The sequence below is a fragment of the Balaenoptera borealis genome, assembly GCF_965194805.1.
Source record: "Balaenoptera borealis genome assembly, chromosome: 6".
NCBI lineage: Eukaryota > Metazoa > Chordata > Mammalia > Artiodactyla > Balaenopteridae > Balaenoptera > Balaenoptera borealis.
In genome coordinates this window covers 49,055,477-49,079,826 of record NC_138863.1, presented here as the reverse complement: position 1 = coordinate 49,079,826, position 24,350 = coordinate 49,055,477, and the positions used below count along the sequence as shown (strand labels likewise).

General features: G+C 33.5%; 1 long non-coding RNA gene across 1 annotated transcript; it reads right to left on the bottom strand.

The window, feature by feature from the left end:
- Nucleotides 1–283: 283 nt before the first annotated feature.
- Nucleotides 284–21,349, bottom strand: LOC309631340. Its single transcript, XR_014246208.1, has 2 exons — nt 11,092–21,349; nt 284–10,459 (listed from the first exon to the last, which is right to left on the bottom strand). It is a non-coding gene; the product is annotated as an uncharacterized lncRNA (long non-coding RNA).
- Between the last annotated feature and the right edge of the window lie 3,001 nt (nt 21,350–24,350).

Below are 24,350 nucleotides of genomic sequence, written 5' to 3'. Positions count from 1 at the left end.
TTACTGTTGGGTAAGATTTTCTATATTTGTCTGTTAGGTCCATATGGTCTAACGTGTAGTTTAAGTGAAATATTTCCATATTGATTTTCTGTCTGGATGTTCAATCTATTGTTAAATGTGGGGTAATGAAATCTTCTACCATTATTGTATTGCTGTCTATTTCTTCCTTCATACATATTGATATTTAATTTATATATTTAGATGCTCTGATGTTGGGTGCACAAATATTTACAAATGCTATATTTTCTTGATTAATTGACTCCTTTATCATTATATAATAACCTGGCTTAAAGTCTCTTTGACTGATATAAATATAGCTCCCTCTGCTTTCTTTTGATTTATATTTGCACAGAATATATTTTACATCCCTTAAATTTAGGCTATGTGTTTTCCCAAAACTGAAGTGAGTTTCTTGTAGGCAGTAGAGTGTTGGGTCTTATTTTGTTTTTTATCCATGAAGCCGCTCTATGTTCTTGATTAGAGAGTTTAGTTCATTTACATTTAAAGTAATTATTGGCAAGTATGAGTCTGGAGGGGAAAGCTATGGGAAATGTTCACACACCTATTTTAAAAAACTACTTCTTTGCTTACTATGGTTCTGTGGAACTCATGAATACTGAGCTCAGCTGCCTCTCAGATTTAGGTAATCTGGGGGCCTGTTCTTTGGGTGGCAGCCTCAAAAATTCAGGTGCTAGATGTGTGATATAAATCCTTTGCTCCTCAGGGGAAAACTGGGAGACAAGGATTCCTTCCTGATTGTAAGGCACAGTGCTGGGGATGGTGTTTATAAGACTGTGTCTCATCCTTTCTTACCTGTTTTGGTCTATTTTCTCAGTTGCCCAATGTGTAGAAGTAACTCAACTAGTTTCTGGGTTACTTTCAGAGGGAATTGATTCATGTGTAGCTGTATATCTGGTACCTCCATGGAAGGAGGAAAAGTCAAGAGTATTCTATTCTGCCATTTTGGTGATGTCTCCCAAAGTGATGATATTTTTATAATGCCAAAACATCTCTGCTTCAAAATATGTGGTTCTTGTTAAAAGATTTCCTTATTTTTATTTCCTTTTATCATGCATTTAGATTTATTTTGTTTTTATTATTTAGTTAGAAGTCCCAATTTTAGGAATTCACCCAAGTTACATGTTTTAAAAATTTGATTTATTATGCTCTTGTTATTTGACACTTTATGCAACTTTAACAATTTTATGCATATTTATAACCTGTTTTCTGGCAACCAAATCACATCTTTCTTTTTCTCCAACTGTAAGGCATCATGTTCTTCAGAATCTGCAGATGTCATCAAATTAAAAAAATATGACTTCAATATTATAGAACACTTAAAGCTTGTTTCAAAATGTTACTCCTGGTGCTGTGTAAATTGCCAAAATATAAATTCATTTTGTTTAATATGTTATCACTTAACAGATGGTATTCATGTACAGGCATCCAAAAGACCATAGATGAGCATCAAGTATGTATGTCTGAGAGTAGAACTTCAGGCCAAGAATGCTGAGGTTGTTATCTTTCTTGAATATCCGTACCTCAGTGTCAGAGAACTTGTCAAATCTGGAGCAGTAAAGAGGTGAGCAAAATCCTTCATAATAAACAGCATAATATAGAAAATATTAAACTAATCTCACATTCTTTATCTCTATACTTTTAAAAAAAAAAGCTTTTCATTTTTTAACATCTCAGTATAAAGACCTTTTTATAAATGGAATTTGTTCACATAAGACAAATGATTGTTTTGAGAAAGAAATTGATAAAAATTTTATATGTGTCATATAAAACTTATAATTTTCAAAATATATATAATAATGTTGATTTTTGTTGCCTGTATGTTTGTGAGGGTTTTAAAAAACACAGTTATGAGGGTTTTTAAAAAACACAACAGAAAGACCGCAAAGAGTACATATTTTTATGAAAATACATATAACTTTATTGAACACTTTTAAGGTAGCTTGAAAGTAGAAATTTTCAACTTGTGCTTTTTATAAATGAGAAAATCTGAGGTTCACAAATGCTAAGATTTCTCAAGGCCTCTGTGAATTAGAGCAATCCTGAGGCTAACACCTGGTTTACAACTACCAAAATAAAAATTTTCCCAATGTTATTTGAATAACTAAAACATACTTTGCAGACCTCTACTTTTGAGATTTCTGCAGACAGCAGCTGGAGACAATTTATTTCAATATAGAGAATGAAATTCAAGGTACAAGTTAAGAGGTAACATTCCTCAGTGGGTTAAGAGTGATGGCCGTGAATCCAAAATGACTTGGGTCATATCTTACCTCTGCCATATAGTTGCTTTGTTGCTTTGTAACTTTCTCCAATTTATTTCATTTGTACGTATTTCCTTTCCCTTATATGTTAAATGGGGACTTTAGATGCATTTACTTCATCGAGTTACAAGAGCACTAAATGAATATTTGCATTAGAAGCATATATTACAGTGCCTGGAACAAATGAACTTTCATATATATGTTCTCCATCATTACAATTTACCAATGAGCTAAACTTGAAACTCTTATCCCTATTTCATATATAAGGAAACTAAAAGTTTGAGATTAAATGATTTACCCCAGGTCACACGATGAATAATTGCTAGGGCCATAATTTGAACAATGAAATAATTGACTTCAAAGATTATGCTATACCTTCTGCTTCATCAACTACAAGGTCTATTTCCCTCCAACTCACTTCAAGCTATTTATGTTGCTCCAGGGAACCTAGCCCATAAGCTATTCTAAGTGGATTTGCCTGGTTCATGTCCCAGATTGTGCCAGATGCAGAGGTTCAAGGCCAGAAATCACCAAAAATGAGGATGAACATTTCTCAAATCATGCTGCTTTTGTCCTCAGTTACATAAAATCCATTCACTTCTCTGTTCATGGTCTAGATTAACATATAGGATAAAATGAACTTGGTAATCTAGTATGCATAAAATGTAGAAGTAGAAGACTCTATGCAAAAGGCATGTGAGAATTACTAACATACTACAATTTCATAACCACAAAACCAGGATAATTAGGGTTGTTGAAGGTTTATCTTGCCTAGATAAAAATTTCCATATTGTATAGAATATTTTATAAAAGTATTAATATAATCATTTCTGTGCAAATAAATTTATAACCATATCTTTTATAGTGCATATTACCTAACTCATGTTAAAAACTACAAGAAATGTTTTGTAAAAAAAATTCTATAGTAAGAAATTTATTGATTAATATGAATATATAACCTAGAAAAATTTTATCGCAGCCTTATCTGTAGTGGTGATATTTTAGAAACAATTGTCCATGCATAACAAAATAGATGGATAAAAAATCTGTTTATTATAATTATGTGGGATAGTGAAAATAAATGAACTAGAGCAAAATGTATCAATATTCATAAATCATGCAAAGAGAATGTTGAATAAAGATAGTGCCTTTGATACCACTCAATTAAGATGTCAAAATATGCATTTTTAAATTTTTATTTATTTATTTATGGCTGCATTGGGTCTTCATTGCTAAACGCGAGCTTCTCATTGCGATGGCTTCTCTTGTTGCGGAGCACAGGCTCTAGACACACAGGCTTCAGTATCTGTGGCATGCGGGCTCAGTAGTTGTGGCTCGTGGGCTCTAGAGCACAGGCTCAGTAGTTCTGGCACATGGGCTTAGTTGCTCCACGGGATCGAACCCGTGTTCTCTGCATTGGCAGGCGGATTCTTAACCACTGTGCCACCAGGGAAGTCCCCAAAATGTGCATTTTAATAGACATATAAATATACAAATAACATGTAATAATATGCTTTTGAATAATTATAACAAACTTCAAAGTACTTGTTTTTGGTCACTTTGGGAGAAGGAAGTGAAGTAAGATAATAGCAGAATACCATGGGAAGTAAACTGTATTCATAATATTGTACTCCTAATATTAAGCAAATGTGACAAAATGTTAATATTAATCACATCTAGATATTTCATATTTGCATGTTATTGTCTTCTTTTCTGGTTTTGTGTACTTTTCCTATAATTGGTGATACTTCAAATAAAACATTAAAAGTATTACTTACAACCCAGGTAAGTTATATCTACACAGATTTTTCAGTAACTATTTAGATTTATTTTGTTTCAGTGATTTTTCAAAAATGCCCCCTGATAAATTTTTCTTATAAACTTTCCCTGATTTTCTGTCTCTGAAAAAGTAAGAGAAATTTTGTATGAATCCCCTGAAGAAATCTTAAATTTTCTTCAGTAGCCAGAATTCCTTTTAGTTTGAATTCCCCAGATAATTTCCTCTGCACTTTATTTTGTGTTTCCTGTGTACTAGTCATTTTTATAGCGGCAGTACTCATTACATTGATCCCTGACCATATTACAGCACAGTTTTTAAAGCAGTCTGTTTGAATGCAGGCAAACAACTGAAAGAAATTCCCTTGGGCCCTTCTCTCTATTCCCTTATATTACAAGAAAATAAAAATTTCCCGCTTTTTAATAAATACTTTTATTAGAACCATGTGAAGAGGGATTAGATTGTTTTTTTAACTCCAAAGGGCAGAATAAGGGCCAATGGTTATAAGTTTCACAGAAACATTTTTTGGTTCATTATGAAAAAGAACTTTTTGCAATTTTATGACTGAGATTGTAATCAGTTTTCATTTGAAGATGTCAAGTTTATGTTATTAAGAAACAGATGGAATGACAGTTCCTACTCACAAACCTTATCTTCCCTTACCTCCCCAAGGACATACTTCTGGGGTATTGTAGAAGTCACTTGTACATTGTGTCAGACTGGGCACAAAGATTTCTAAGGTACTTCTAAATGTATAATCTATTTTACAAATATAAATAATGGATACCAGTGCAATAGTTCATTTCCAGAAATGTAAGAAAAGAATACTAATTAATAGGGGCTTTTGATTTAATTACAGAAAAATGCATTTTACATTTCTGAAGACTACTTATTTTCAATTTTGTAGCTCTAAAAACCAATGTGTATCATTACCACCTGTGTTTTAAAAAAATAATCTTGATGCTCTCTTAAGTAATTGACAACATATTATTTAAATTATTTAATATTCTGCATATTAATTTGCATTAACACATTATAAATCAGTTTGTAACAATATGAAATGTTTCTTTTTTTTTTTTTTTGCCCTCCCACATCATTAGACAATCCACATTTATCCTCAATGAGTCTTCATGCTTCTCTTAGAATGTGTTTATTTCTAGTCCACTTTTGTGTCTTGAACAATACCTGAGTGCTATTTTTATTTTTCTGGCTTTCACATGACTTCACAAGTGAGTGAATTAATTAATAAAAGGGCAATAAACCAAATGTTAAGAGCACAGAGGCACAAGGCTGACTTCAAATCCCAGATCTACTGTTAGTTAGTTGGGACATGGGTAAGTTACTGAAATTCTCTAATCCTCAGTGTCCTTAGCTAAACAGAACTAGTTCTTGTGCTTACCTTATAGAACTGCTTAGTGGATTAAATATAAATATGTATGGATGGGAACAGAGTAGTCTAAATATAAATTTTGGGGAATAAACTTTATCTTACTCTTCCTTGGCCATCTATATGGGCTCATCAAATAAAGTGCATTGAAAATGTAGGCTGTTAAGACAAAGTTTAACATATCGAGAGTGCATAGCGTAAAGGAAAAAGTAAAGGCAGAGACCATGCACTCCACCTAATCTACATTCTTTGGTTCTAGCCTGGAATATCCTCCTGCCTGGGTGTCCTGTCTCTAGATAGGTATAGATTGTGATGTATATACTACAGTGGTGCTTCTCTGTGAATATGGAATATAGAAGAAAACACAGAGTTGTGCTGGGACTGAAAGTACCATCTGAACAAACAGGATCATGCAACCGTGGATCAGTCTGTATATGATGTTTGCTCTCCCTTATATCATGAGAAGTTGAGACCTGTTCCACATAGATTCTTTATTCCTTCTTAGTTGTTTTATTTATCATTAGAAACAGGAGACTGGATAAGAATACTTTTGTTCATTTATTTCTATGGTCTTTCTTACATAAAACACAATCTAATATATTTAAATTAAAAAAGAAAATAGTTCCTTTTCACATACAAACTTTTCACAACTTTCTTCTTTGAAAACACGGCATTCCAGATTCCTAAACACTTTTAAAATCCTCATGATTTCTTCTTCTTCTCTTTTCATTAAGTATTAGTTAGTAATAGTCTCTGTATAAGAATCTAACACATAAACACTCAAAAAGAGTAGGCTAGCATTGTAACCAAAACAAAAATTTCTCCTATAGAAATTATTGTACCATATATTAAATTTATAATTTTACTATGTAAACCAATAGTAAGATTTACCTTTGGGCTTGATCTGTGGTGACCCAAAGTCCACATACAATGAGACCCCATAGCAATCTTTTAGACAAAAATATGACATTGTCCCTTTCTAATGCCCTTGGAATTAACCAAGGGGTCCAATGCCATCCCATCCAGATCTCATCATCTTCTCCAGTTTATCCAAGTCTTGTCTATATGTCCTTTTTTGTTTGTTTGTTTTTGGTCTATATGTTCTAATTTAACACAGAATTTAACAGTGACCCTGCAGGTCACTGATTCTTGGTCTTTCAGTATTCTTCAGATTCAAAAGTCACTATTAATACAATTATATAAGCACTCTTGCTAGGGCAGCCTTTAAAAAAAATTGCCCACCTAAGAGCTTTTACTAATATATCTCTCCCAAGCCTTCCAAGAGACTTAATTGGGACCCTATATCTTTAAGGGCTACAAATTGCTATATAGCTATATAAAGCAAGAACATTTTGCTTCTCTGGCTAAACCTTAACACTTTAGATTCTAGTTTTTGCTGTATCCTGTAGAGTTTTTGTGATATTAAGTCCAAGTTTAAACTAGCTGATGTTTGAGTCTGAAGTGTTATCAGCACAGGTCTTGAACTAACACCCTTTTGGTCTCTGATCTCTCCTTCCTTTTAACCTCAGGTTTCCTCTCCTTCCATGACTTTGTCACATATTCCCAGCTTCACCTCACATGATGTGAAATACATGCCTGTGTCATGAAATAACTATGTAGAGAGTAGTGGTATAACGGTGTTAATTCTTGCCTGTCCAATATTTTTTGCTTGGTTAGTTGCACAGAAACCATACAGTTCAATTAATCATGCTGTCAAAGTAATTCCTTAATATAGCTTATTGACATGTGAATGCATATTATATGCAAACATTGTTACCTGTTAATTTACCACATACTGGTTGAAGAAAGATGGTAAAAGTCTTACTGTTTATTTTGTAAGCCTTCATTACTCCATTAGCCTTTCACTCCTTCAGGCCACTAGAAAAAAATTTCCTTAGTTAAATTACTCTTGCAATAATGGTCTAAAAATGAAAACAGTGATTGTAATATGCCTCACCAAAAGTTCACTAACAGTAAATTATTTTCTAATGCTTGTGCTTTGCAAATGTTTGCATAAATATGTCCATAGAATGTATAAACACTGAATTTTAGCTAGAGGGTTTCTGTCCTCTGAATTGAAAATATTTAAGTAAACTTATATAAAACTTGGTCTTTGAAATATTTCAGTGCCTTATTTTACCTATAAATGCAAAAAGAACAGATAAAACAAAAATGCCGAGGTCTTCAATACTTAATTTCAATTTAAAAAAAAAAGAAAGAAAAGGAATCTAACTTTATCATGAGAGTTTTAAAAATAACATCTTTTGTAGTGTATTAAATGGCTACCATGATGAGTGATCAATTTACTAATATTATGTTGATGTGAATTACAACTGTACTAGTTTGGGGAAAATGGTCCTATATTATTAACTGACTTGATTAAAAAAATATGAATGTTTATGATGATGGTCGTGATGATAATTTGAGGAATAATAATCAAGGCCATGGGACTTCCCTGGTGGCGCAGTGGTTAAGAATCCGCCTGCCAATGCAGGGGACACGGGTTCGAGCCCTGGTCCGGGAAGATCCCACATGCCGCGGAGCAGCTAAGCCCGTGCGCCACAACTACCGAGCCTGCACTCTAGAGCTCGCAGGCCACAACTACAGAGCCCGTGTATCACAACTACTGAAGCCCTTGCTCCTCAACAAGAGAAGCCACTGCAATGAGAAGCCGGTGCACCGCAATGAAGAGTAACCCCCGCTCCCTGCAACTAGAATAAGCCCGTGCCCAGCAACGAAGACCCAATGCAGCCAAAAATAAATAAATTAATTAATTTAAAAAAATAATCAAGGCAATGAATGATTTCCCTCAGACACTGAAGTATTCAAGTACCATTTCATAGCTAAGAAAATTATAAAATATGTAGAGTGAAAATTATCTATATGTCCTTAAATTATTATGAGCTATATGAATGGAAAAGATTTATTAGAAAGTTTAATGGCCTTTTATTTCAAAACCAGCTTAACTGAAATTTTATTTACTATTCATATGTAAAATTTCAATTCATTGTATCTTGAGAAATAATATATAGTTTTATTATATCTTCTACTTATTCTTGAACCAATAATTTGTTTTATGACTTATATTGGATAAGATGAAAGGACACCTACACTGGGAGCTCTAAATTATTTTAAAAACATGATTTTGGAAAGGAAAATTAATATATGGCCTAAATGAACTATTGAATGTAATGCAATCTTCCTGAGTTTCATACTAATTCAATTTTTAATCATTCTATTTTCCTAATTTCCAAAAAAAAACAACCATGTTTAATACTTAACAAGCTAGTGGAATAGAAAAGCATAAAAGACAATAAAAAAAAACTTCTATTCAGGAGTGCCCTTCCTGTCTTTTTTTCTTTTTTTTTTATTGGAGTATAGTTGACTTACAATTGTCAACTACAAATTGGCGTTTTCCATTGTCACTTGCCAGCTACCTCTACAAGGATTAAATCATGTGCTGCTGCAGCTGCTGACTGTCAACACCCCCTGAAAGGAATTTAGGTGGAGAGCAGAAATGAGGCACTCTGTGCTCTGGGAAAAACTGGCAGAACAGGTCTTCAGATAGTTAGATATTTTCGGGAGCCGATTTTATGAGCCCAATTCTTGTATCTTCTCATATCTAGAAAAGCACTAAAATCCTTCATGGTGACGTCTACTCCTTGTAACTAGGAGTAACCTGCATGAGACTAGCAGAAACCTTCTGTGAAAAAATATGTGCTTGATTGCATGTACTCCCCCTTTCACCATGATCACATATATACTGACCTTCCCCCCTTGCCTCTTTGGAGCAGCTTCTCAGAGCTCTCTGGAATGCTGTCTCCCAGGCTGCAGTCCTCATTTTGCCCCAAATAAAACTTAACTTGCAACTCTCACATTGTGCATTTTTTTAAGTCGACACAATGTTGTGTTAGTTTCAGGTGTACAGCAAAGTGAATCATATACATATATCCACTCATATAATCATATACATATATGAAAATACATATACATATATCCACTCTTTTTTTTTTTTAGATTCTCTTCCCAAATAGGTCATTACAGAGTACTGAGTAGAGTTCCCTGTGCTATACAGCAGGTTCTTATTAGTTATCTATTTTATATATGGTAGTGTGTATATGTCAGTTCCAATCTCCCAATTTATACCTCCTCACCCCCTATCCCCTGGTAACCATAAGTTTGCTTTCTACATCCATGACTCTACTTTTGTTTTGTAAATAAGTTCATTTGTACTTTTTTTTTTGGACCACTCATACTTTTTTAAGGCAAATAATATGACATTAAAAATATTGTTTTATAAGTGACTTTTTAAAGCATTAACAGGATATAATGAACTTTATCACACATATTTGATGCTAACTGATACATAGTATGTCATATTTGTATTGCAGGAGCTTCACATCCCTTTCTTGGTCTTTAGATTATTTCCTATTTATCTCTATTTTAAATAATACCACAATATAAATTGCTTACCTGCATGTTTGTATACCCCTACATTGATGTTCTAAAGATAAATTCCTGGATTTGGAAATACTGGATGTAATAGTTTGCACAGACTTCCTGACTCAGCTCCAACATGTAAAGAGCTTGGAAGCCATCCCTCCCAGTCTTAGAACAGGAATAAAGCAGGACAAACTGAAAATTAACAACTTTTCTAGGATATCTCAGAGAACTCAGGTTGCAGAGCAGAGCACTCTGAAGTCAGGAGAAACATGTAAAGCTGGAGAGTCACAGCTGATATATGCTTACCTGTAACAGAAGCTGCTAGAGCCATAAACTGGTAAAAAAATTACGTGTTAGTTGTGACAAATTGCTGGAGGCTGAGTGTGCACTGGCATGAGAGTGATAAATTCTGGGGGTGTTACAGCGGGCAGGTAGCCAGATATGAGCAGAGAAATGGAGACAGGGGCCAGGTGGCAGGAAATCACACATCTTGTAAACAGCTGGGTCCATGGGCAAAGAAAACAGGAACCTCCAGATGGACAGGAAACCACACTTTGGGTGATAAGTGTCCTGGAGGCACACAAAGAAAGGTGAGGAAAGGTGGGAATCTCCTGAGTCCTAATGCAACCCATTGCTCATTATGGTGTCATTACAATACAGCTAGCCTTGCAGATAACAAGTACCCAGCATGCACCGATGCCATGACATTTCTGATCTAAGTTAAATAAGGACAAAAATCCTTCCTCCCCTCAAGAAGATGGAGCTGGGATGAAAATCAAAATCAAACCCCCAAACTCCTCCTTCCTCAATGAATATTCCGCCCCTTCGTTTGTATGCCCCTCATAACCGGCTTGCCAAAGAAAACCAGGGCAGCGGCCCCTCACCTGTCTGGAATTCTTTCTCCACGGGGCAAGAACCTTAAATTCACCAGGAACAGGGGCTGCAGTCTTACGATGGGAGGGAGTGGGAAAAGGATGGGTAACGTGGCACACTTTAATGGCTTTTATATCCAGGAACCACGCACGCTAGGTTCTCATGGTGAAATGCCAATGAGATCCCCTCGTGGCTGTGACAGGTGAAGAGAAAATGTAGTTGAAATAGACCCAGAATGTTCACCATAAAAAAGGCCAATTCTCCAGGGGAAGAAAAGGAAAAAGCACCCCCCTCCAAAAAAAAAACCCTTTACCAGGGCCTTATCTCACCTGAAGGAAGAGCATTTTCCTGACTCCAGTCCCCTCCAGCCTTGTTATCTCATCTAAGGGGCGAAAATAACCTGAGAAAATTTGTGACAATCACTGCCCAGGGACACCACTTCATTTAAAAAATATTATTTAATCATAATATTACAGAAAGCTCTCCTCCCTACACAGTACCCCACAAAAAGAGGATCCAATAAAACAGTGGAGTAAAGCTGAAAGTTCTATACGATTCAGATTCTAAGTAAGGGTTCTTCACAAAGGCCAAAGACAGTAGGAGAGATAAAACCTAGGACAGGAGAGAAAGTTGAAGTCTCTGGCACATAGAGTTACAAAGAACTTTAAACAGCTAACTGCTAGTGATATGAACATAAAACCTTACACGAAAGGCTCATTCTCTCTGGTTCCTATACCCAAGACATCATGTTTGGCTTTAAAAAATGAAATGATACAAAACAAAGCAAAACAAGGCATGTTAAAAGGCAAAGAAAAAACACAGTTGGAAGAGACAAACATGGATCAGAACCAGACACAGATGTGACACAGATTTTGGGACAATCAGATAGGGGATTGAAAATAATTATGATTATGATAAGACCTTTAATTGAAAAAGTAGAAAACATACAAAAAACATATGGATATTTTAAGCAGAGAGGTGGAAACTCTAAGAAAGAATCAAAAGAAAATGCTAGAAAAAAACAACAACAACACTGTAACTGAAATTTAAAATGTCTTTAATGGCCTCATCAGTACACTGGACATGAATGAGAAATGAATCAGTGAACTTGAAGATGTCAATAGGTACTTAGGAAAATGAAAGGCAAAGAAAAAAAAGAAACTATGGGAAAATTTTAAAAGGTATAACCTATATGTATTTGGAATACAGAGAGAAGAAAGAGAGAAAAAAGCAGAAGAAATAGTTGAAATACTAAAGGCCAAGAATTTTCCAAAATTAATGTTAGACACCACACCACAGATCCAGGAAACTCAGTGAACAAGGAGCGTAAATAACAAAAAACTACACTAGGCATATCATATTCAAACTTTAGAGTACCAAGGACAAAAAGAATATCTGGGAAGAAGATAGAGGGAAACAACAAATCAAAAAACAAAAAACCCTTACCTATAGAACAAGAATAAGAATTATATTGGACTTCATTTAAGGATATTTTCTGAGAACATGTTCAGTAAGTCAACATTCAAAATGTTTATTTAGACTGGGTTTCTTTATTATTTTTGATAATGGTAACTCTTTGAATAGCGCTTTTTTAAAGTTATCATTACAAGGGCCTAATTTATTGGATTTATTCTTGTTTTCTCACTTTCTCTGACACATTACATTCAATCCATCAGCAACTCTCAATGGCTCAAACTTCAGATGATTTCCAGGATCTGACTTACCTGGACTATCTTCCCTGCTAACATCCTGGTTCATGCTTTGCTCCCAAACGCACCCTGGTTCTAAGAGTACTTTTCACCCTATAATCACATGCTGATGGAGCACAAAGTTCTGATATCAGTAGTGGCTCTCAGAATGAAAGGTATTAGAATGCATGTATGTTATGATAAAACCCTGAGACAATACTCAGCATTTTCACTTAATGCTAATTTAATATATACACATACATCTTAAAACTACATGATTATATGATCTCACACACACACGTCGGTGAAAACATGCCATTGATAATGCCACAGTAATGGGTTTAAGTGGTCTTTCGGTTTTCCATTTTGTGACACTTTTACCTTTTCCAGAATCTATCACAAACATATTCCAATAATTATAAGAAGAATGACAAGGTGAACGTAGAGTGTTTGGGGCAGTTCCATTCCCTCTGTTCAAAAAGTAATTTTAGTCTCCATCATGAATAGGTCAGTAGCATTAAATTTAATGACAAATGTAAAACTATCATATTAAAACCTATTGTCTTCAGTAAACACCCTTTTCAATATCTCACTGCACTAAAGAGAATATTGCTTGCTACAAACTTATGAAGCTTAGAAGATTTTAATAGAGGTTACCCTGTTCCTTATAAATTCTCAGCTTTGTTTAGAGCTGCTCTTCCTACTTGATCCCTCTGTTGCTTCTATGCACATGTTTTTCTGATATTTCAGCTATTTTGTGAGTGCAAATGTTCCAATGCCTGTCATTCTGATGTTAAAATTAGTGTAATCATCAACCTTTATAAAAATTCCTTTTCCTTGGCATTCTACTCAATAATTTCCAATGACTTAAATGTTTGACTGACAGTAGCTGTGTAGAACCACTTATTTATGAGTCATAAGAAACTTAATGTCAGAAATTTAGCTAAATTCTAATGGTGAAAAGTTATCTTATAGGTGTATTAAAATATTTTAATATTTCATACCCAGAAAAGTTATATGCAATTATTTTTCTATTACTTCATGTCATTTATTAAAATCCATACCAGTGAAGCTTAAATTATCATTTTACCAATTAGCAGTTTTAACTACACTCTTATAGCTGGTCATTGATAAATAAGAATGCACATCACCTTCATGGGTAGCAAAATAGGAAAGTAAAAAAAAAGAGCAATAGATTTTCTAAGAATTTCTTAATTTGCATAATAACCTCTCATTCAAAATGGGCAACTTTCAAAAAGGAATTATGACATATTGAGTCTTCCAGGACCTTGGAATTTATTCAGTTAAGCCTATCGCCTAGTGCAGAACTATCTTTTATATATTCTTCACAGTCACTCACACACTTTCTTTTTAAATACCTTAGTCAGTGACCAAACTACTCCTTCACAGAACAGTCTAGTCTATGTGTTGACACATTCTGATTTTCAAAAGATATTTCTTTTTTATAATGAAGTGCCCATAATTTCCTTCCCTTATTTTTCCTTTTCTTCCCCAGCACTAACATTTTTACATTTTTCCTTCCTTCCTTTCCTCTTTTATTTCTTCCCTCCGTCCTTCCTCCTTCCCTCCATTTTTCCATCCTTCCCTCTTCCTTCTTTTATTCTTTCTTTTGTCTTTCTTCCATATATATATATTATAAAATATATATTTTATTGTATATATATATATATATATAAAGCTTCCTAGGTATAAGGCACCATGATATGTACATTGTGATTGAAATAGAACCTCTCTTTCCAAGAACTTCAGCCCAGTTGAGGAGAGAGACAAATGATGGGTAAAACACAGTGCAGTTTACAGATGCCTTGTGAGCACAATGGAAAAGCAGGTAACTCACTTGTGAAAAAGGGAAGAAGAGAAATCAAAGTTGTGCCTGTGCTAAAGCTTGAGACTTACTCTGAAAGTGTGTAGAAAAAGAAGGAAAGCTGTTCTAGGACAGGTTTCATCATGTGCAAAGCCATTGAATAAGGGGCCAAAGAGAGTCCCTACATTTGGTTTTAAAAATTGATATTGCATATTTCAATTTTCAGTAGTCATATATGGCTAATGCCTAATGTATTGGGCACCACAGATACAGAGCATTTCCATCATTATAGAAAGTACTTTTTGACAGTTTGCCCTAAAATTTATCATCATAACCTCTGTATAATCTCAATTACTAATCAACTTTCTCAATGAGTCCTTGCTTTAGTATCTAACAGTCTTTCCATTTCATTGGGACTTACAACACATTAATCTTCTTGCTTTTTTAAAATCCTCCACTTCCCTTATGCCATATTTTTCTTTCTTTCCCAGGTTAAATGTTTGTGGTCAATTGTACTCACGTACTGAGGGTGCCCTGAACTTCTTTGTATCCATGTATTGCTTCTTTGCTTTCAGAATTAGCTTGAAAACTACAGTTGTAATTATCCAACTCTGCCTTTATCTACACTTGAACTATGTAGCTGACCAAGCTGGACAAAACTGTACAACTGTACTAACTGCTTACACATTATTCTGTGACCCCTAATTTCAGGTGGATCTTTCATGATGACTCACAATCATATTCTATTCCTCTAGTCCGTTCACTTTGTCACTCTTGGATAACTTTTACATATGTTATCCAAATTCCTCAAACTTCTGTTCACCTCTTGACTTATTTCACTCTGAAAATAAAAACAATCAGAAAAGAATTTTGAATCATTTCCTCCACCAGATCTATCAGCCCACTTGCATGGAAGTTCTGCTTTCTCTTCTATTACTATGGATGAACTCTCTGTGCTCAAAACTGATGCCAAACCTTTCATTTGGTTACTAGAAACCATTCTTTATCATTTACTCAAGGACTTGAACAAAAATTTTATGACTTTTCTCTTTTGAATCATCAACTTTTCCCTCTCCACTAGAGCTTTCATATTATTATTATACAATAAACTCTTGACTTAAAATGAAAAGCCACTTCATCCCACCAGTTTCTGTAACTACTACTCTATTTCTCAATTCTGTTTATTGAAAAAAACTCTTCAAAGGAATTTTCTGTATTCACGCTTTTCTATTCCTTTTCTACTTTCACTTGAACCCACTCCAAATAGCCATTCACACTCATGCATGAAGCTGCTGAAATTGTTCTTAATGTCTTAAAAAAATAAATCTCCATATTGCTAAATCACATAGTCAATTCTCAGTACTCTAGTCAGGATAATTCACAACAGCATTTGACACAGGGGATCGGCTTCTCTCTCTGTATTTATCTTGCATGCGCGAGTGCTTTGAAACATTTTTTCTTCCTTTTTGCCTCCAGAGCAAAGCGATTTTTAATTTTTCTTCTTATTTAATTATTCCTCGGTATTCTTTGCTGTTTCTTCTTTATCTCTCAGGCCTTTCAGCCCCTGCACTACCCTGGGAATAAGTCATTAGACCTCTTCTCCTTTCTCCCCCCAATTTATTTGTGATCTTGACCAGTTTCTTGGCTCTAAATAACATCTATATGCTGACAGCTTCCAAACTGATACCTGCAGCCAAGGAAAAGTCCAATTGCCTACTTGATTTATTCACTTGGATATCTAATAGACATCCTGAACTTAGTATCAAAATTCAGAACCTGCTTTTTCTCCCTAAAATCTGCTCTATTAATTACCTCTTGGATCTCTTATCCCAAGACTTTCCTCCTCGTTAAGTGTTTACTATCAGGTTGGCCACCTTGTTATTCTTTAAACATGCCCAGTGTGGTCTTACTTTCTGGCTGGAATACAGTTTATGTAGATTTACACTGTCTCGCTCTCTCACCTGTTTCTACTCAAATGCCAAATTCTCTGTGAGACCGTCTCTCCCCACTGTCATTTCTATATTTGTCCTGAATTATTTTTCTCCATTGCACTCATCTATACACCACACATTTTTGCTTTTTATTTTTAATTGTTCTTGGAGAAGAAATATAAACATTGTGAGGCATACATATATTTTTCTATTTTGTCATCTGTGTGTGAGAAGAGAGGTATGTAGAGATAGTCTTGGCTGAAATTTGGCAGACAGTGAATGCTGCTGATTTTCCACCAAACCATTTGTTTTTCTTCGTGCCTGGGCTCATGGTTGCTGAGTAGCCTGCATTTTTTGCTTCAATTACATGCATATTCAACTTTTTGTTACCTGGATCCTGGATATGATTGCAACCCCTTTAACTACACCAATAGTAATGTCCTATAAGCCTAAGTGGAAAAATACTAAGATTGCAAAGAGAAGGAGTGGCCAGAAAATAGGAGGAAACCCAAATGACTAATGTGCCAAGAATCTAAGGAAAAATATTGCTTAAAAATGGAGGGAAGGTGACCAGTTTCCGCAATAAATAAATTGCAAAAGAAAATTTAAAGACAAGAGAACATATAGATTAATAAAAACTTAAGGGATGGATCAACAAACTGAAAAATAGGTCCCTTTCTTGGCTTCTGATTCAAAAAAATTCTTAAAAATTTATAATATAAGAATTTTGTAGTTATGTTTACAGAAGGAGTCTTTTTGTTCTAGAGATATATGTGAAAATATTTACTGCTAAGATTATATGATGTCTGCAATTTGCTTTAAAATAAGACAGTGGAGGGAGATAGCATTGAGGATATATATGAAACAAGACTGACCATGAGTTGGTAATTGTTGAAGCTGGATAATAGAAGATTTGTTATACTACCATATTTTTGCATATGTTGGAAATTTTCCATAATAAAAGTTGAAAATATGGAAGAGGGGGTGATGAAAGTTCAACCAAAATATATTCAGGGACACTGAAATGTATGCACCGTATTTCATGTCATCTTATAGCAGTTATGTAATAGAGCAGTGGCTGCATTTCAAGTTAATAAGATGCAAATGGTAAAGGAAAAAAAAGAAAGAAGGAGGAGATAAATGAGGCAACATGGCACTTCAGGAATGTGCCTTAAATTGCTTTTATTCCTGTAACCATTATCCATGCAGAGCACAAGATATATGTTCACCATGTGCGTGAGTTGGCATGTATACTTGCTAAAGACCAGAAAACAAAGATGCTAACATGTTGACTTTGAGATGATAGACAGGAAGACTGTATATCTTATATTAGCCAGAAGAATGGATTTTATTTCAATGCCTATTCCCTACTTTCTGGCTGGGGAAAGCAGAGCACAATTTTAGAAAAAAGATAAACAGAGGATTGATTTGATTTTTTCCACACACCTGCTTTCCAAATTTAGAATCTCTGAACTAAAAGGAATCCCTCTCCCCCGCACTGCCACTATTTTTCAGGTAGCAATTAGAAAACAGTAACTATTATATGCATAGCACATTAGTAGATGAAGGAAATACAAGAGATGTTGGCATGGTGTACTTAGTCATCAGAGGGCTCTGGTGCCGGGAGAGCAATTGAGAAGTCTCCATGGGCTCAAGAGGTCTTCTAAGTTAAAAGATCATGTAACAGGGTTAGCTGGCAGGGACAAGGAGTAGTATGCATTTCTGTGAGATGACCTTGACCAGAAGACGACATGGGACTCGATACCCTACAGATGCCTTAGAGCTTTTTCTGTTTTTGGAAGAGGATGACGTCAATAATAAATTATAGCGTATAAAATGGGCCAAACACTACTCAGACACTGTGCTGCTGTCAGCAGTGGGTGCATGACTTCCCTTCCCACCTCCTGAATATAAAACCCAGAACCTGAGGAAGAGAATAAAAATGGAAATTTTTAACTAGACTGTGACTAATTTATACATCTCAAATTGGTTCATTAATCACTGGATTGGACTAAATTTAACTGAAAGCTGTTAAGTTATCTGTCATTAGACAGGCTGGGGACTCAGTCAGACATTAGAAGTCAGTTCTAAAAATAAAGAATAGCCCATTTTCTAAATCTGAATTAGTGAATGAACAAGTTATACCTCTCTGAGACAGCTGTAGGAAAATGTTTCGAATAGAATGCAAGAAATAAGGTTGTATCTGTAAGGTAGGTTGGGTTAGGGGATGGATCAAGATAAATATTTTATTTAATTCAGGAGAGAATTAGTCGTGCTTAAGAGCTAATGAGAAAGATGCAATTAAGAGAGATTTTGAATATTCAAGTGGAATAAGAGATTATTTGTTAATTTAAGGTTTCTGAGAAGCCATGAAAAAAAATTACAGGAAATAGATATGAAGTTATTGTCATTACAGGAGATAGCAGGGTGGGTTTAAGTATAGGCAAGTTTGTAGTGTTGGTAGCCAAATTTGAAAGATTTTACACATAGAGAATATATTTGATTTTGCAGTGTCCAGGAAATACAGAAGTCACCCAAATCCATCTTATGATACTGAGGCTATTTACTAATACATTCTCTGAAAAAAATGCCATTTATTTTCATTAGAATATCTTCCAGTCTAAAAAAAGAAAAAAATGTTGAAGGAATGAATAATAGAAATATTACGTAATTTAGTAGGGAAATTTTAAAAGTATATTTATTTTTCTTATTTTATTTTGCATCATACATGGGCAATACATGCACAATATGTAAATTTTGGAAAGTTCTGCAAATATAAACAATAAATATTGATCCATTCTGTTTCTTGATCTGGGTATTAATTGATTATATAGATGTATTTAGCTTGTGAATTTATCAAGCTGTGTACTTATGATAAGTGCACATTTTAAAATGTGTATTACATGTCAATACACGTTTAAATAATCAATACTAACTTCACAGCTCAGAACAGTCACAATTGATAATCGGTGTTTTTCTATGAATTTTTTTATAGTATAAATAATAATCGTCATCAGAGGATAGCAAACTATGGACTGGAGCTAAATCCAGTCACTGACTTTTTTTCTGTTACTAAAGTTTTATTAGAACACAGCTGTACCATGTGTTTATGTATTATTTTTGGCTAATTTTGTAATACAACAGTAAAGTTGAGTAGTTGCAAAACATACTGCACGGCCTGCAAAGCATAAATTTTTTATTATCTGGTTCTTTACAGAAAAAGTTTGTCAACTGCTACTGTACATTCAATTCTTTCTTTTTCTTTTTTTTTTTTATTAAATGGAATTATATCATGTGTATTTTCATAAATATGTTTAATTTGACTGCATCTTATTTTACCATCTAGAATTTATCTAGTTATTTCCCAAATTATGGAGGTTAAGTTGTTTTTAATTTTTATGTTTTACCACTTTACTCATGAGATTTGGTCTAAAGTTCATAATACTTTCCTAGGAATAGATTCTAAGAAGGATAGCATTAGAACAAATGACACATCACATAAAGTTTCTGGGGATATATTACTAAGTTAATCTCTACATGTGTTATTCCTGTGTGTTTCTCATCAGCAATCCTATAAATATTAAGAAATCATCTACATTGTTTTCAGCAATGAGTATTATTATAATAAAAACACTCATTCAAATGGTATGGTTTGTTAGTTAATTTAAACGTAATTTAAAGTGAAAAATCATAGAAATATAATATTTATATCTTGTCTATTTTTCCAGAAATTTAATAATCATTATTCACCAATATTTTAATTTGGTTCAGGCAATTACCTGATCTATGATTATAGTTTTGTTTGTCTACCTTCCATAAAAATATCCTAAATACATTACCTACAATTTCCAGTTACATTTTCTCCCCAGTGGAGTTAACACTTGAATATACATTTGAAGCAATCTTAGTTTTAGAATAATTTGAATTTTATTGTAAAATCTTCACAATTCTTCTGACCAAATCTTGTTCAAAACCTTTAAAAAATTAATCAGAATTTGACTCAGTTTTCATAGAAACAAAGCTACAAAGCTCTCTTACCTCAGTTATAGATCACTGCTAATATAATCGTTAATCAATGTATACCATTTCCATGTGTATTTGAGATAAAATATTCTGACCACTGATAAGCATACCACTTAATGAAACATTCTAGTGCTTAACATATTAACCATGATTATTCTGCATTCAGTGGGTGCAATTACTATATTTTACAGTTGAAGTAATGGAGTAGGCTGTACGTTGACTAATCTTTTATGTTAGCTAATTCACTTTGCCAAGTTTTTAATAAGAAAACAAACAAATCTACCTATGCTAAGCTTCAATCTAATTGTGTTGTTTTTATTACCAAAGATTATATTGAATATTTATTAGTTATTTGTATCTACTTGTGCACTGTACCTATTCTTATTAGTGTCCTAAATTTTTATCATCAGTTTTATAATTTCCCCTATTTCAGCCGTTATATTTACCAAAGTTTAATATCTATATTTTGCTCTTAGACAGGTTTTTTACCTTGAATTCTATTCTATCTGATGTTACAGTTACTACTATTCTGTATGATATTAGAAATATTTGAATAAGTAGAATCAAATAATATCATGTCTGATATTTGGATTACTACGATTAGTTATTAGAATTAGAACTGATTTCTTTTTGTTGCATTTTCATAGTTATCTTTATTACATTACCTTTCTATTGGTTTCAGAATTTCTCTTGAAATTAGCATATTGATTTTCTTATTTTATATAAACTAAAGCCTCTATATTTAAGTGACAAATTTAACTCATCCATATTCATTGTATGTTACCGGTATATTTCAGTTTAATTTTGCTCTCACTCTTATGTTTTTATTTTTCTAGACTCTTTTCTTAAAATACTTTTCACTGGATTGACTTAGCTTTGTTTGTTTATGTACTGTTGTTTTCCTTAAGTAGTTGAAAGTAATGTATGTTATTTCTACTTTTTTGTTAGTTGTATTTAACACTTTAAGACATTTTAAGTTTTGTTTCTTTAATGATCTCTAGAATTAGTCAAGATGTGTGTGTATGTATGTGTGTGTGTGTTTCCTCACTACATATAAACACTAGTCAAGAACACTAACAACATTTTTAGAAATGTATTTCCCCTTTGTCCTACTTATTTTTATTTTGATATCATCTGGGATTTTATTTCCAAATTATCACCCTAAAAATATAATCAGCAATTAGTTAGGCTCAACAACTTTTAGTTTACTTACTGTGTGTGTTTGTACACATTTAAGTGTATTTTATTTTATTATTATTATTTTTTTGGCCACACTGCGTGGGGCATGTGGGATCTTAATTCCTGGACTAGGGATTGAACCCACACCCCCGGCACTGGAAGCATGGAGTCTTAACCACTGCACAGCTAGGGAAGTCCCTTTACTTTAAAATAATACATGAACGGTGGCATATGCTTAAGTATAACAGCAGAATAACATTAGCCCTCATAATATTTGTCAAATATGTTATACTGAAGTCCTTGACTAAAATACCTACAGAAATATAATAAATTGGTGTTTTCATATTGTTCAAAAACTCTCATAACATCCCTAGATAAATTTGAAGTGTTTTGTTTTCACCTCATGCATTTGGGTATTATCATGTATATTGTAGATTTATAAAACTATCTGAGTTACAGTGTGGTTCATAAAAGATTATGTAACCTTTTGGGAATTCTGAAAACATAATCAGTATTGACAGGGAATTAATCTGAATATTTTTACACATTTAATATTATCTTTAACATGAAGTCACACTAGGTAGAACATAGTACTATTAATCTTATTCAAGAAGCATGATAAAATGCCTACCTTTGAAAAACATTTGACATGTGTTCTTTTAAATTTCTGTTTTTCAGAGAAAATGTGAAACCACATTAAAAAGCAAGTTAAATACAGTTTACTTTAAATTCTTTATAATTCTATTAAAAGTTAATATATGAAAGTTTGACTCAAAGTCAAAAGCTGTTTTTTCACATGATTGTAAAACTTAATAGCTCAGACAAGATGCAACTTTTCCAAACATTTTTCATCTTTGTGAAAAATAAAAAGAATAAGGGAATATCAGTTATGAGAATGGCCTAAATAAAAGATAAATCACATAGACAATAGAATCTCAATAGCACTGTTTTGGTAGCAGGATACATGCATCATTAGAAATGATTTACATTAGAACGTTAGAAATGTTCTACATACATAATGTGATAGTAGGGGACATATATGAGATATGTGTAACTTTTGCTAAGGATATCTTAGAGTGAGAGAGAAGTTTCAGTCAGTATCCATTCTGTACTGCTGAAAATATAAATGAGGTCATAGCCACAAAAGCAGAGGAAATGTGCTTATGAGCACCAGAAGTTTATACAAATGTCAACCAAAGCATAATGTGGTATAATAAACTAATTGATGAGTAACCAAGAGTACATATAAATAGGGATTCTTTTTACTATTGGAGTCTTGGAATATATCTAACTGTGTTCACAGCTACAGGGACTTTGGTTAATTGCCCTCTTTACAATCCAATGACATTTTTGTTAGAAGAGTTTTCAAAGTCATTAGAACAATGATAAAAGCAGGCAGATTTACTTTTCGTGATAGTGGCATTTTGCTGGTGTGGATATGAGGAAAAGGCTTATAACCCCATATTAAGAACCTAAATCACAGATGCCCAGGGCTTTTGATATTCCACAGCTATTGAGAGTTTAATTATCCAAACAATATGGAATTGGTCTGGAGATTTCAAATAAATTCTTAATCATGTTCTCAGAATTCACATTCAAACAGGAAGATGCTGATTATCCACTGGTGGTAATCAGTCTTTTTTGTGTTTTTGACACAATTTTAAATGCAAGAATTTGAGTGCATAACTGAAGAATTAAAAGATTCAAAGCAACACAAAGGAAGTCAGCATTAATTACAGTAAAATTAAGTGCTAAAGTATAAAAATATCTTTCCCTGTCTATCAATACATCTAAGTTAATGTACTATTACGTGCTTGGTTGTCCTTCAACAATTGTATGTCACTGTTTGAATTAAACTATTACGTTGCCCAACTTCCTTAGTGCAAAATTGGACCTCACACTGAGAAAGTTTGCCTTTCCTGATTAAGTAGAATTTCTAAATGTGAACAAAGAGAAATTTAGCCAAAAGCTAGTTGCCATATTTCTTCCTCACATTTGACTAAGCATGCTTTTTGGGAATTAATATAAATGACAATGCAGGAAGTAGTACAGTCCAAATACAGAGATTTGAAGTAAAGTGATACATCTGCCCAGAAACGTGCCCCAACCTCAGACTTCTGGATTTCATTGCTTTTTGAATATTTTTGAATTGTGAGAAAACTTTTACAAACTGTTTCAAAGGTTAGATAGACTAGAACAAAACCCCGGGAGAAAGAGACATGACCTGACGGTTTTAATTGAAGTGGGATTGAAAAAAAATGTCTCTAGCTTGAAACAATACAAGAAAGCATAGAGGACTGATCATATGGGGATGGGGGAGTGAAGAGGGTACAATTCATACATGAAGAGATATTGCACACTCTTTCCAATTTAGAATTATGCAGCATGAGAATGCATACTATATACAAGAAGAGATCCCTGGTCTAAGCCTGGGATTTCAAATTTGAGAGTCCTTTAAGAATTCAACTCTGACTAATCTCAACTTTACTTGTTTTAAATGGTATGTTGTAGTATTTCACATTATAAAAGTACAGAGCAACAATGAAAATCTCAAAGCTAAAAATTCAAATCTTTAAGAGATGATTAATGCTAATATTTGAACTTAGTTTATTTTTTAAATGTTTATTTAGTTTTTGGCATAGTTTGGCATATTGCTTTCTCCTGTGTCTTTTTTGAAAAGGTTTAGCTATATATATATATTTTCTTTTTCATATGCGACATATAGGCACATGATATACGTGCTGTCTCTCAATTAACATTTATCAATTAAAATACAGCTTAAAGATATTGTTTTTATAAGTACATACGTTTTTTTCTTTAAAGAAACACGTTTTTGAGGTATGACTGACATCTCATTTAGCATAATGTCCTCCAATTTCATCTATGTTGTTGCAAATGGCAGGATAACCTTCTTCTTCAAGGCTGAATAGTATTCCATTATG